This window comes from Mustelus asterias, unplaced genomic scaffold, assembly GCF_964213995.1.
Source record: "Mustelus asterias unplaced genomic scaffold, sMusAst1.hap1.1 HAP1_SCAFFOLD_96, whole genome shotgun sequence".
Classification (NCBI taxonomy): domain Eukaryota; kingdom Metazoa; phylum Chordata; class Chondrichthyes; order Carcharhiniformes; family Triakidae; genus Mustelus; species Mustelus asterias.
This window is the reverse complement of record NW_027590144.1, coordinates 442,050-454,559: the sequence shown is the minus strand read 5'-3', so window position 1 is coordinate 454,559 and position 12,510 is coordinate 442,050.

The window sequence follows — 12,510 nt, the reverse complement described above, 5'->3', positions numbered from 1 at the left end:
ATTTACTGATTCATCCACTCTGCTGAAACATCAGCAAGTTCACACTGATGAGAGACCATTTAAATGCCTGGACTGTGGGAAGTGCTATAAAAGTTCTCAGAACCTAATGCGACATCAGCTTGATCACACTGACGAGAGACCCTTCAGATGCTCTCACTGTGAGACTGGGTTCAGACAATCATCTGAACTCACTGCACATCAGCGAATTCACACTGGGGAGAAGCCGTTCATCTGTTTCAAATGTGGGAAGAGATTCACTCGATCATCAGGGCTTCTACAACACCATCGAGTTCACACAGGGGAGAGAACATTCACCTGCTCCAAATGTGGGAAGGGATTCAGCGATTCGTCCACTCTGCTGAAACACCAGCGAGTTCACACTGACGAGAGACCTTTTAAATGTGCTGACTGTGAGAAATGTTATAAAGGTTCTGTGGACCTGATGCGCCATCAGCTTGTTCACACTGACGAGAGACCGTTCAGGTGCTCTCACTGCGGGACTGGGTTTAGACAATTATATCAACTGACTGCACACCAGCGGGTTCACACTGGGGAGAAGCCATTCATCTGTTTGCAGTGTGAGAAAAGATTCACTCAATCAGCCACCCTGCAGAGACACCAGCGAATTCACACTGGGGAGAGACCATTCACCTGCTTCGTGTGTGGGAAGAGATTCACTCGCTCATCCACCCTGATGAGCCACCAGTGAGTTCACAAATAATCAGTGACTGGATTTTACTGTAAATCACATCCAGGAATGAATTATGTTCATTGACGTCCATTTTTTTAAACTGGTGAAGTGAGTGGTAATTACAAAAGGAGACAGAATGGCTGTGTGAATTTAAACTGTGAGGATTTTTTATGCATTTGTGGGACATGGGCGTCACTGCACGGCCGGCATTTATTGCCCATCCCTAGTTACCATCGAACTGAGTGGCTCACTGGGCCATTTCAGAGGGCAGTTGACAGTCAGTCACATTGCTATGGCTCTGGAGTCACATGTAGGCCAGACCAGGTAAGGACAGCAGATTTCCTTCCCCAAACGGACATTCATGGGGTGGCACAGTGGTTAACACTGTTGCCTCACAGCGCCAGGGACCCGGGTTCGATTCCCGGCTTGGGTCACTGTCTGTGTGGAGTTTGCATGTTCTCTGCGTGGGTTTCCTCCGGGTGCTCCGGTTTCCTTCCACAGTCTGAAAGACATGCTGGTTCGGTGCATTGACTCGAACAAATGCCGGAGTATGGCAACCAGGGGAATTTCACAGTAACCTCACTGCACTGTTAATGTAAGCCTACTTGTGACTAATAAATAAACTTTACTTTTTACTTTACTGAACCAAATGGTTTTTTTCTGACAATTGACAATTCTGTTTGTGAACAGAATTCCCACTCACCTGAAGAAGGGGCTTGGGGCTCCGAAAGCTTGTGTGGCTTTTGCTACCAAATAAACCTGTTGGACTTTAACCTGGTGTTGTTAAACTTCTTACTGTGTTTACCCCAGTCCAACGCCGGCATCTCCACATCATTCCAGTCACTAAAGCAGCCTTCAGTCATCACCCTCTGTCTCCTACAACTGAGTCACTTTTGAATCCACTTTATCAGATTACCCTGTATCCCATGTGCAGTTACCTTCTTTACAAGCCTCCCATGTGGGACCTTGTCAAAGGATTTGCTGAAATCCATATAAACTACATCAACTGTATTACCGTCATCTACACACCTGGTCGTCACCTCAAAAATTTCAATCGCATTTGTTAGGCATGACCTCCCTCTGACCAAGCCATGCTGACTATCCCTGATCAAGCTTTGCCTCTCCAAATGGATGCTCTCCTTCAGAATTTCCTCCAATAATTTCCCTACCATTGACGTGAGACTCACTGGTCTATACAAAACAACAAAGAAAATTACAGCACAGGAACAGGCCCTCCAAGCCTGCACCAACCATACTGCCTGTCTGAACTAACACCCCGTACCCTACTGGGGACCATATCCCTCTATTCCCATCCTGTTCATGTATTTGTCAAGACGCCCCTTAAAAGTCACTACCTCCCCTGGCAGCGGGTTCCAGGCACCCACTACTCTGTAAAAAAAACTGCCTCATACATCTCCTTTAAACCTTGCCCCTCGCACCTTAAACCTGTTCCCCCTAGTAATTGACTCTTCCACCCTGGGAAAAAGCTTCTGACTACCCACTCTGTCCATGCCCCTCATAATCTTGTAGACTTCTATCAGGTCCCCCCTCAACCTCCGTCGTTCCAGTGAGAACAAAGCAAGTTTCTCCAACCTCTCCTCATAGCCAATGCCCTCCATACCAGGCAACATCCTGGTAAATCTTTTTTGTACTCTGTCTAAAGCCTCCACATCCTTCTGATAGTGTGGCGACCAGAATTGAACGTTATATTCCAAATGCGGCCTAACTAAGGTGCTATAAGGTTATAGTTCCCTGGTTTATCCTCCAACCCTTCCTAAATAGCAGAACCACATTAACTGTTCGTGTTCATATTCATGTGCTTATCTAAAAACCGCTTAAACGCCCCTATTGTATCTGCCTCCACTACCACCTCTGGCAGCACGTAGCAGACACCTACCACTGTGTAAAAAAAAAACTTGTGCCTCACATCTCCTTTAACTTTCTCCCACTCTCACCTTCAGTGATTGGACATGATACTAGGCGGAGAAATTTTGATTGGGTAACTAAACCCTCCCCACTACCCAACTCCGGTAGAGTCGAATCCCATCCACTCCCCCCGCCCATAACTTCACCCGATCCACACTGGCGATGGTGTTGGGGAAAGTGGCGGGGGGGGACATAAGAACATAACTAGGAGCAGGAGTAGGCAATCTGGCCCCTCGAGCCTGCTCCACCATTCAATAAGATCATGGCTGATATTTTTCTGGACTCAGTTCCACTTACCTGCCCGCTCACCATAACCCTTAATTCTTTTACTGTTCAACACTTTATCCTTGCCTTAAAAACATTCAATGAGGTAGCCTCAACTGCTTCACTGGGCAGGGAATTCCACAGATTCACAACGCTTTGTGTGAAGACGTTCCTCCACAACTCAGTCCTAAATCTGCTTCCCCTTATTTTGAGGCCATGCCCCCTAGTTCTAGTTTCACCCGCCAGTGGAAACAACTTCCCTGCTTCTATCTTATCTATTCCCTTCATAATCTTATATGTTTCTATAAGATCACCCCTCATTCTTCTGAATTCCAATGAGTATAGCCCCAGTCTACTCAGTCTCTCCTCATAAGCCAACCCTCTCAACTCTGGAATCAACCGAGTGAATCTCCTCTGCACCCCCTCCTGTGCCAGTGTATCCTTTCTCAAGTATGGAGACCAAACCTGTACACAGTGCTCCAGGTGTGGCCTCACCGGTACCTTGTACAGCTGCAACGGCAGGTGGAACAATCATTGCAGCAGTCCACTATGCGTGTTTGCTTGCTCGCTATCTCTGTCCGATCGACCTCCTGTGTTTGCCCTCCACCTGGTGGTGTCAACTCCTCAGGGCGTCTTGGAGGTGGGCGTACCCTCTTGGTGGATAGCTCCAGTCAAGCCCTTGCCCTCACCCCCCCCGCCCCCAACCCGTCCCTCCCTCCCCTGACGTGACCCTCACAAAGCAGCCACCGCAGTCTTGACTGGACCTGGAGGGTCACCCGACGCTGGCTTCCCATGGAGGAGTACCCCCAGGCTAGGGAGTGGGATGCAGAAACCAACGCAGGGATAGAACGTGAATGGCCTTCCCTGGTTGCCCCCGCCAGACTCTTTCTTTCCTCTCCCCCAGCCCAACTCTCTCTCCACAACTGCTATCCTTCACCCCCCCCACATCTGCACCGGTCGCGCTGTGTGTGTGGGCACTGACACTCGAGACTGCCTGGCTTAGCTGAGAATGATGACGGGTTTTTTGGCAATAAAAGGATCTTTTGTAAACCTTTGCGATTGCCTCAGTGTGTGTCTGTGTGTGTGAAAGAGAGAGCGAGTGTGAGAGAGTGATTTTTGTGAGTGTGTGTGTGTGTGTGTGTGCACACAAACATCTCTGCCTCTGCTGGCTCCATGGGTCTCTCACACATGCCTTGAAGTTGGAAGGTGGCCTCCTCAAGTTGACCGTTCGATCCAGTGCCAAGGAAGTGTTTGTACTGTTGGAGGGGGAGCGAGTCTTGCAAGGGACGGTGATCCCACGGCTGCGATTGGAAAAAGAGTCTGTGTGGGGAAGAGATTGCTGCAATGTCCTGGAGTCAACACCTTCCAAACCTGCCACCTTGACTGTCTAGAAGGACAAGAGGTAGCAGACACATGGAGAACACCACCCACCTGCAAGTTCCCCCTCTGAGCCCCACTCACTGTCCCGACTTGGAAATATATCAGCCGTTCCTTCACTGTGGCTGGGGTACAAACCCTGGAACTCCCTCCCTAATGGCACTGTGGGTGTTACCCACACCACACAGGGACTGCAGTGGGTTCGAGAAGGGTGGTTCTCCCACCACCATCTCGAGGGGCAATTGGGGATGGGCGATAAACACTGGGCCTGGCCACTGATGCCGCGTCCGCAAACACATTGTTAAAAATATCACCAAAATGTTAAATTGGCATTTTATTGGATGGTGCTGTTCACAAATTGGCTGCTGCCATTTCTCCCACGCAGCCAGGTTATTTTTTTAAAATGAGCATTTTCCTGACAATGGTTCTGAATCTACACCGGGCAAGAAATATACGCCATGGTAAATTGTCCCTTAGTGTCCAAAGATATGCAGGTTAGGTAGATTGGCCATGGTAAATTGCCTCTTAATGTCCAAAGATGTGTGGGTTAGGGGGATTGGCTATGCTAAATTGTCCCTTACTGTCTAAAGATGTGTGGGTTAGGGGATTGGCCATGATAAATTGTCCCTTCGTGTCCAAAGATGTGTAGTTTAGGTGGATTGGCTATGCTAAACTGCCCCTTAGTGTCCAAAGATGTGTGGGTTAGGGGGATTGGCCATGCTAAATTGTCCCTTAATTGGTTGGGGGAATTCAAGGTTGCGGCGAGAAGGCTGGAAAGTAGAGTTAGCGAGCATTCAGATGGGCCATGAGCTAATTCGAGGGGGCAGCAGGCTGGAAGGGCTGAATGGCCTCTGCTCCTATTTCTTACGGGCAAAGGAGAGATTGCAGAAACTGGGGTTGTATTCGCTGGAATGGAGAAGGGTAAGTGTTGATTAAAGTTTACAAGCTTCAGGGGAACTGATTAGGGTTAGATAGAGGGTGTTATCTCTGCTATTTGGTGACTGAAGGTTGGACAGGCGTGGACAGAGCCTAAGTGTTCGAACTAGACCTAACGGGAGAAAAATTGGGAAATGCTTGGACGCACAAGAGCAACTGATGCTGGGTCAATTATTAATCTTAAGTCTTGCAACGGAGAGATTGGTATCCATGGACGTGGGGCGAAGGTGGCGTATGGAATTAGTTACAATCAACTCCAAGCTCACCGAATGCAGGAAACGGGCCGGAGAAGGGACTGAATGGCTGCCTCCTGTTCCTGTGTAACAGGCTGGAGAAGGGGCTGAATGGCCTCCTCCTGTTCCTGTGTAACAGGCTGGAGAAGGGGCTGAATGGGGCCTCCTCCTGTTCCTGTGTAACAGGCTGGAGAAGGGGCTGAATGTGCCCCCCCGCCCCGCCCTATTACTGTGTAACAGGCTGAAGAAGGGGCTGATTGGGACCTACTCCTGTTCCTGATACTAAAGGGCAATTTAACATCGCCAATCCCCCTAACCTACACTCCACCACCATTGGGAACATTCTTTCTGAATCTCACCTGTTAGAATTTTATAAGTTTCTATGAGATCCCCTCTCATTCTTTTAAACTCCAGTGAATACAATCCTAACTGACTTACTCTCTCCTCATATGACAGACCTGCCATTCCCAGGAATCAGCTGGTAAACCTTGGCTGCTCTCCCGCTATAGCAAGGACATTCTTCCTCAGATAAGGACACCAGAACTGCACACAATACTCCAGGCGTGGCCTCAACAACGCCCTATACAATTGCAGCAAAACATCCCTATCCCTGTACTCAAATCCTCTCGCTATGAAGGCCAACATACCATTTGCCTTCTTTACTGTCTGCTGAACCTGCGGGCTTTCAGCGACTGATGCACGAGGATTCCATGGTCTCGCTGAGTATCCACCTCTCCCAATTTACACCCATTCAGGTGATAATCTGTCTTCCTATTATTGCTATCAAAGTAGATAACCTCACATTTATCCACATTATACTGTAGATGCTATGAGGAGAAATTTCTTCACCCAGAGAGTGGTGAATGTGTGGAATTCACTCCCACAGAAAGTAGTTGAGGCCAAAACATTGTGATTTCAAGAAGAAATTAGATATAGCTCTTGGGGCTAAAGGGATCGAGGGGTATGGGAGGGGGGGTACGGGGGCGGGGGGAATCAGGATATTGAATTCGATGATCAGCCATGACCAAAATGAATGGCAAGCGGGCTTGACGGGCCAAATGGCCGACTTGGCAGCACGGTAACACAGTGGTTAGCACTGCTGCCTCACAGTGCCAGGGACCCGGGTTCGATTCCCAGCTTGGGTCACTGTCCATGTGGTGTCTGCATGTTCTCCCCGTGTTTGCCTGGGTTTCCTCCAGCTGCTCCTGTATCCATACCCAGTCTGAAAGACGTGCTGGTTAGGGTGCATTGGCCATGCTAAATTCTCCCTCAGTGTAACCCGAACAGGCGCTGGAGTGTGGCGACTGGGGGATTTTCACAGTAACTTAATTGCAGTGTTAATGTGAGCCTACTTGTGACACAAATAAATAAACTTTAAAAATTTATCTTCATTGCACATTTGTTACATACACAACAATTAAGCTTTTACATTTTAACAGCAAATAAAAACTCAGTCTTTTACTATAACGACTGATTTATTAATTGTTACTCAATTAAGGGTCACTGCTTAGTCAATCACCATGATGCCCCCTCCGTGGCCAATTCCTGAACGCCCCCCTGTGCACATCCACTCCCCTTGGCAGAGATTCACCCCCCCCCGCGATCACCCTCCCCCGCGATCACCCTCCCCCATGCAAAGCTCCCCCCTTGGCATCCACCCTCCTTGCATAAGCCCCCAGTCATTATAAATACCCCTCCACTAAGCCCCACCCCCACCCATCCCCTTGGCACTGCCCATGGTACACTTATGGTGCTCAACTGGGCACTGCCAGGGTGCTAGGAGGGTACTGAATGTGGCATTGCTCAATGGGCACTGCCCCTGACCACCATGGTGGCTTCAATGGCCTCCGATCCCACACACACAGCCCCTCCCCCACACAACACACCCAGTGTGGCCCAAGCACCTGTTCCCCGCTGGTGAAGACCAGTAGTGATTCTCGCCGATGTGACGTCTTGCCAGCGAGGGGGGGAAGCAGCCATGCTGAACCCACCAATCACATTGTAATGTAGGCAACTCTGTGCAAATAACCTTCACTCCCTTTCTGGGAATGAAGCCGGCAAAACACGGCCCGGGAAGAGAGCAATCCTTTAGTCTCGCACGCTATCTTCCTGGCTCACCAGTCTAATCGAGCGGCGAGTCGAGCCGGTAAGATCGACCCCTGTATCTTTCTTTCACCCTCAGACTGAACAATCAGCCTTATTCTTGAGGCAGATTTCACAGAATATAATGTCCTCTCGCTGATCAAAATCAAAGAAGAAATTCTTAATTTAAACAATTCCTGCTCGCTGCACAGATTCCACAAACATTGAGGTGAATACAGTGTGGTAACAACAAAACAAACTTTTCTAAACTTCATCTTTTTTTTGTTATATTCCTCAACCTAATTATTTTAATTTGATCAGTTTTTGTTGGGGATGGGTAACTTCTGTTCTTTATAAACTGGTTCACTCATTTTGTTTATTCTACATGGGCTCGGAGAATCAGGACCCAGACTTTATCATCCTTATCCTTTTTCTCCCTTTACCACCACTCCCTCTGTTTTGCGGGAGGGTCGTGGGGATTCCAATCAGAACTAATCATTTTATCATAAAAGTTAAATACTGCGGATGCTGGAATCTGAAACAAAAACAGAAAATGCTGGAAAATCTCAGCAGGTCTGACAGCATCTGTGGAGAGAGAATAGAGCCAATGTTTCGAGTCTGGATGACCCTTTATAAGAGCTCTTCTGAAGTGTCATTCAGATTCGAAAGATTGGCTCTATTCTCTAATCATTTTATCGATAAGTTTCTTGTTCTTAGTTTCCAAATGGCAGGTAAGAGACCTGTCCAGTCCCCACTCGAGCTCTGATTTTTCACTGGCCATGCTTGGATAGGATTATAACCATTAGAATCTACTCTCAGAGGTCTGCTTTTCAATCCAGTGCTACTTGGAGTATACCGTCACTTCACCGACTATCGGGTCACAAATTTATGATAAAATAATTCAAATAATGCCTGAGAATGCTTCTTAACCAACTACCTATCATCGTTTGTTGATTGATCAGACCCACGTTTCACAGATTCAAGTATCTCAGCCGCTGAACACCTGCCGATCCTGGAATAAGTTTAATTCTAACTCATTCTGAGTAAATATTCTCACCAGGTCCTCTGTTGGGGCCCTGCTAAGCAGCTTTAATGGTCCGTGATTGCAGAAACTGAGCAGTCACAGGAATGTGGTCAAGATAGTCCAGTCCCATAATGCCTCACATTCAATCTGCTGTCCTTCAATTATAACAGAATATGTGGCTGTATGTAGCTGCCTCGGCCATGGTCAACCCCAACACTGCCTTCCTGAACTGTTACAATGCCTGAGGTGTAAGTTCACCCACAGTGCTGTTAGGGAGGGATTTCCAGCTTTACATTCCTGACACGATTCTGATAGGTTTCGATAAGGTGGACAAAGGAAAGCTGTTCCCATCTGCTGATGGGACAAGGACAAGGGGGACACAGATTGAAGGTTTTGGGTCAGAGATGCGAGGGAGGGGAACGTGAGGAAGAATATTTTGATGCAGTGAATGGTAATGGGCTGGAACTGGCTGCCTACGAGGGTGGCGGAAGTGGAGACAATAAACAATTACAAAGGAAATTTGGTGGGGATTTGGGGTTTTCAAACAGAAATGCTGACTAAATATCTCTGAAGTTCCGAGCACCAGCCACTGGAGGCAAAGTCGTGAGACCGGCCAGTCCCGCAGAAAGAAACCCTCGTCCCTCCCCATTGACCAACTGTGAGAATGAACAAAATGCAGTCCTGGATGTAATTGAGAGCAGAAACAATAACAGCAGAATTCAACCCCTGGAATCACTCGTGAACTTGTTGGTGTCTCAGCAGCTGGGATGAAACTATGAATCCCTTCCCACACAGAGAGCAGGTGAACGGTCTCTCCCCAGTGTGAACTCGCTGGTGTGTCCGCAGGCTGGATGAGTCAGTAAATCCCTTCTCACACTGAGAGCAGGTGAACGGCCTGTCTTCAGTGTGAAGTCGCTGGTGTCTGTGCAGGTGGGATGACTGGGTGAATCCCTTCTCACACACAGAGCAGGTGAACGGTCTCTCCCCAGTGTGAACTCGCTGGTGTCTCCGCAGGCTGGATGATGTTCTAAATCTCTTTGAGCAGTGAGAGCAGCTGAACGGTCTCTCCTCACTGTGAATGCGCTGGTGGAACACGAGTTCCCGAGAGCTTTTGAATCCGCTCCCACAGTCAGAGCATTTAAAGGGTCTCTCATTGCTGTGAGTGACTTTGTGTCTCAACAGGTGGGATAACTGAATGAATCCCTTTGCACACTGAGAGCAGCTGAACGGTCTCTCCCCAGTGTGAATGCGCTGGTGGGACATCAGATTCCGAGAGCTTTTGAAACCACTTCCACAATCAGAGCATTTAAAGAGTCTCTCATTGCTGTGAGTGAGATTGTGACTCAGTAGGTGGGATAACTGACTGAATCCTTTCCCACACACAGAGCAGGTGAACGGCCTCTCCCCAGTGTGACTGCGTTGATGAATTTCCAGCTGAGATGGGTGCCTGAATCCCTTCCCACAGTCTCCACATTTCCACGGTTTCTCCATGGTGCGGGTGTCCCTGTGACTCTCCAGGTTAAACAATCAGTTAAATCTCACACAGAACACGGGTACAGTCTCTCCCCGCTGTGAATGCTGCGATGTATTTTCAGGCTGTGTTACTGGTTAAAGCTCTTTCCACAGTCAGTGCACTGGAGTAGACTCTCTCGGGTGTGTGTGCATCCTGGAGCTTTTCCAGGCACACTGATGTTTAAAGCGTTCTGAAGAGAAAGAACAGAGAAACATTTCTCCTTCCAGATTCAAAGGCTGCTAATATTCAGGTCCCGATGAATCGAGTGACTCTGTCAGATCATGATGTGTAGTTTGGATTTCGATTTCTATCTGTAAATACTCCTCTTCTGATGTCCTGCAAAACGAGTTTACAAAAATAATCAGTATCAGGACAGGATAGAAATTAAGAACTGACAATTTCAGTAGAACATTCTTTCTCTCTCATTCCCCAAAAGCTGTCAATCTCCATCCCACACACTCTCCCTCCATTCTCACTCTGCTGTATCTAATATTCACCCTCCCAATTCTCCTGAAAGTGCTGATTGAAGCTGATTGACAGATCCATGCTCACTGCTTCCTGTCCTGGACACAGAGAGCTGGAAATCTCCATGCAGGCTGCCAGACAGATATATGTCTATCTGACTGGACTAAATGAGTGGAATGTACAGACTGGACTCCCTTCCTTTCCCTTCAGTGGCGAAGGATGGACAAGTCACCAGGACCCAATGAACTGCACGCTCGGCTTTTAATGGAGTTTGCTGAAGAGATAGTGGACGCTTTGGTTGTAATTTTTCGTAGCTCGCTAAATTTTGGGAGGATATTGAAGATTGGAAAACAGCCAATGTGACTACCTTGTGCAAAAAGGGAGAAAGGCAGAAGGCAGGGTTAATTTAACCTTGTTAATTTCACATCTGTTGTTGGCAAGATACTGGAGTCAATAATCAAAGAGGAAAGAGCTAATAATTTAGGAAAGCTGAATATAATCAAACCTCATCAAGATTCTTTTATGAAACATAAATCATGTTTGACAAATTCGCTTGAATTCTTTGAGAATGTAATAGGGGAGTGTAGATTGAGAGCAATCTGTAGATGTAGTGTATTTAGATAGGGTGGCACAGTGTTTACCACTATTGCATCACAGCACCAGGGACCCGGATTCAATTGCGGCCTTGGGTGAGTCTGTGTGCACATTCTCCCTGTGTCTGCGTGGGTTTCCTCCGAGTGCTCCAGGCTCTCCCCAATGATGTGTGGGTTAGCTTGAATGGCCATGCTAACTTGCCCCTTTGTGTCCCAATAGATGTGGATTAGGGGGATTAATGGGGTAAAAATGTGGGGTCATGGGGATAGGGCCTGGGAAAGATGTTCTGTCGGAGAGTCAGTGCAGACTCGATGGGCCAAATGGTCTCCTTCTGCACTCTAGGGATTCCATGATTCTATGATTTCCAAAAGGCATTTGACAAGGCGCTGCATAAGAGACTGGCCTGTAAAGTAAAGGTCCATGGAATTGGTGGAAGTGTATTAGCATGGATTGAAAACTGGCCGTCACATAGAAAACAGAGAGTTGGAATAAATTAGTCATTTTCAGAGTGGAAAGATGTAACTAGTGGAGTACCACAGGGATCAGTTCTTCGCCTGCAATTGTTCATTATTCAATTAATGACCTGGAGGAAAGAACAGAATGTAAGGTTTCCAACTGATACGAAGATAGGCGGAAGGACATGTTGTGATGAGGATATTTTGATTCTGCAGTGGGATATAGATAGATTGGGTGACAAAAACCTGGCAAATGGAGTTTAATGTGGAGAAGTGGGAGGTCATGTATTTCAGTAGGAGAAATCAAAAGGGAGATTACCTACATGGAGCGGCGCTGCAGGTGAGTGAAGTACAGAGGGATCTAGATGTTCTTGCACATGAATCACAAAAAGCTCGCAGGCAGGTCCCACAGTTGGTAAGAAGAAAAATGGAATTTTGACCTTTATTGCAAAGGGGTTGGAGTTTAAAAACAGGGGGGGGGGGGGGGTTGTGTTGGTGAGGCCTCACCTGGAATACTGCGTAGTTTTGATCTTCTTACTTAAACAAGGATACAGTAACATTGGATGTGGTCCAAAGGAGATTCACCAGGCAAATTCCTGGGTGAGAGGGTTGTCCTATCAAGAGAGAATAAATTGTCTAGGTCTGTATTCCTTGAAGCTTTGAAGACAAAGAGGTGACTTTATTGAAACATAAGATCCTGAGAGGGCTTGACAGGATAGATGGTGAGATATTTTTACAAGTGCTAAAGTCTTGAACAAGCTAAATGGTCGGTCATTTAAAACTGAGTTGCACAGAAATTTCTTCCCCCAGAGGGTGGTGAATCTCTGGAATTCTCTCCCCCACAGGTGGAGGCTAGACCATGATAAGTATTTAAAGTGGAGGTGGATAAATAGTTGATAGATCGAGGAATAGATGGCTATGGGAAAAGGCACACAAAAGGAGTTGAAGCC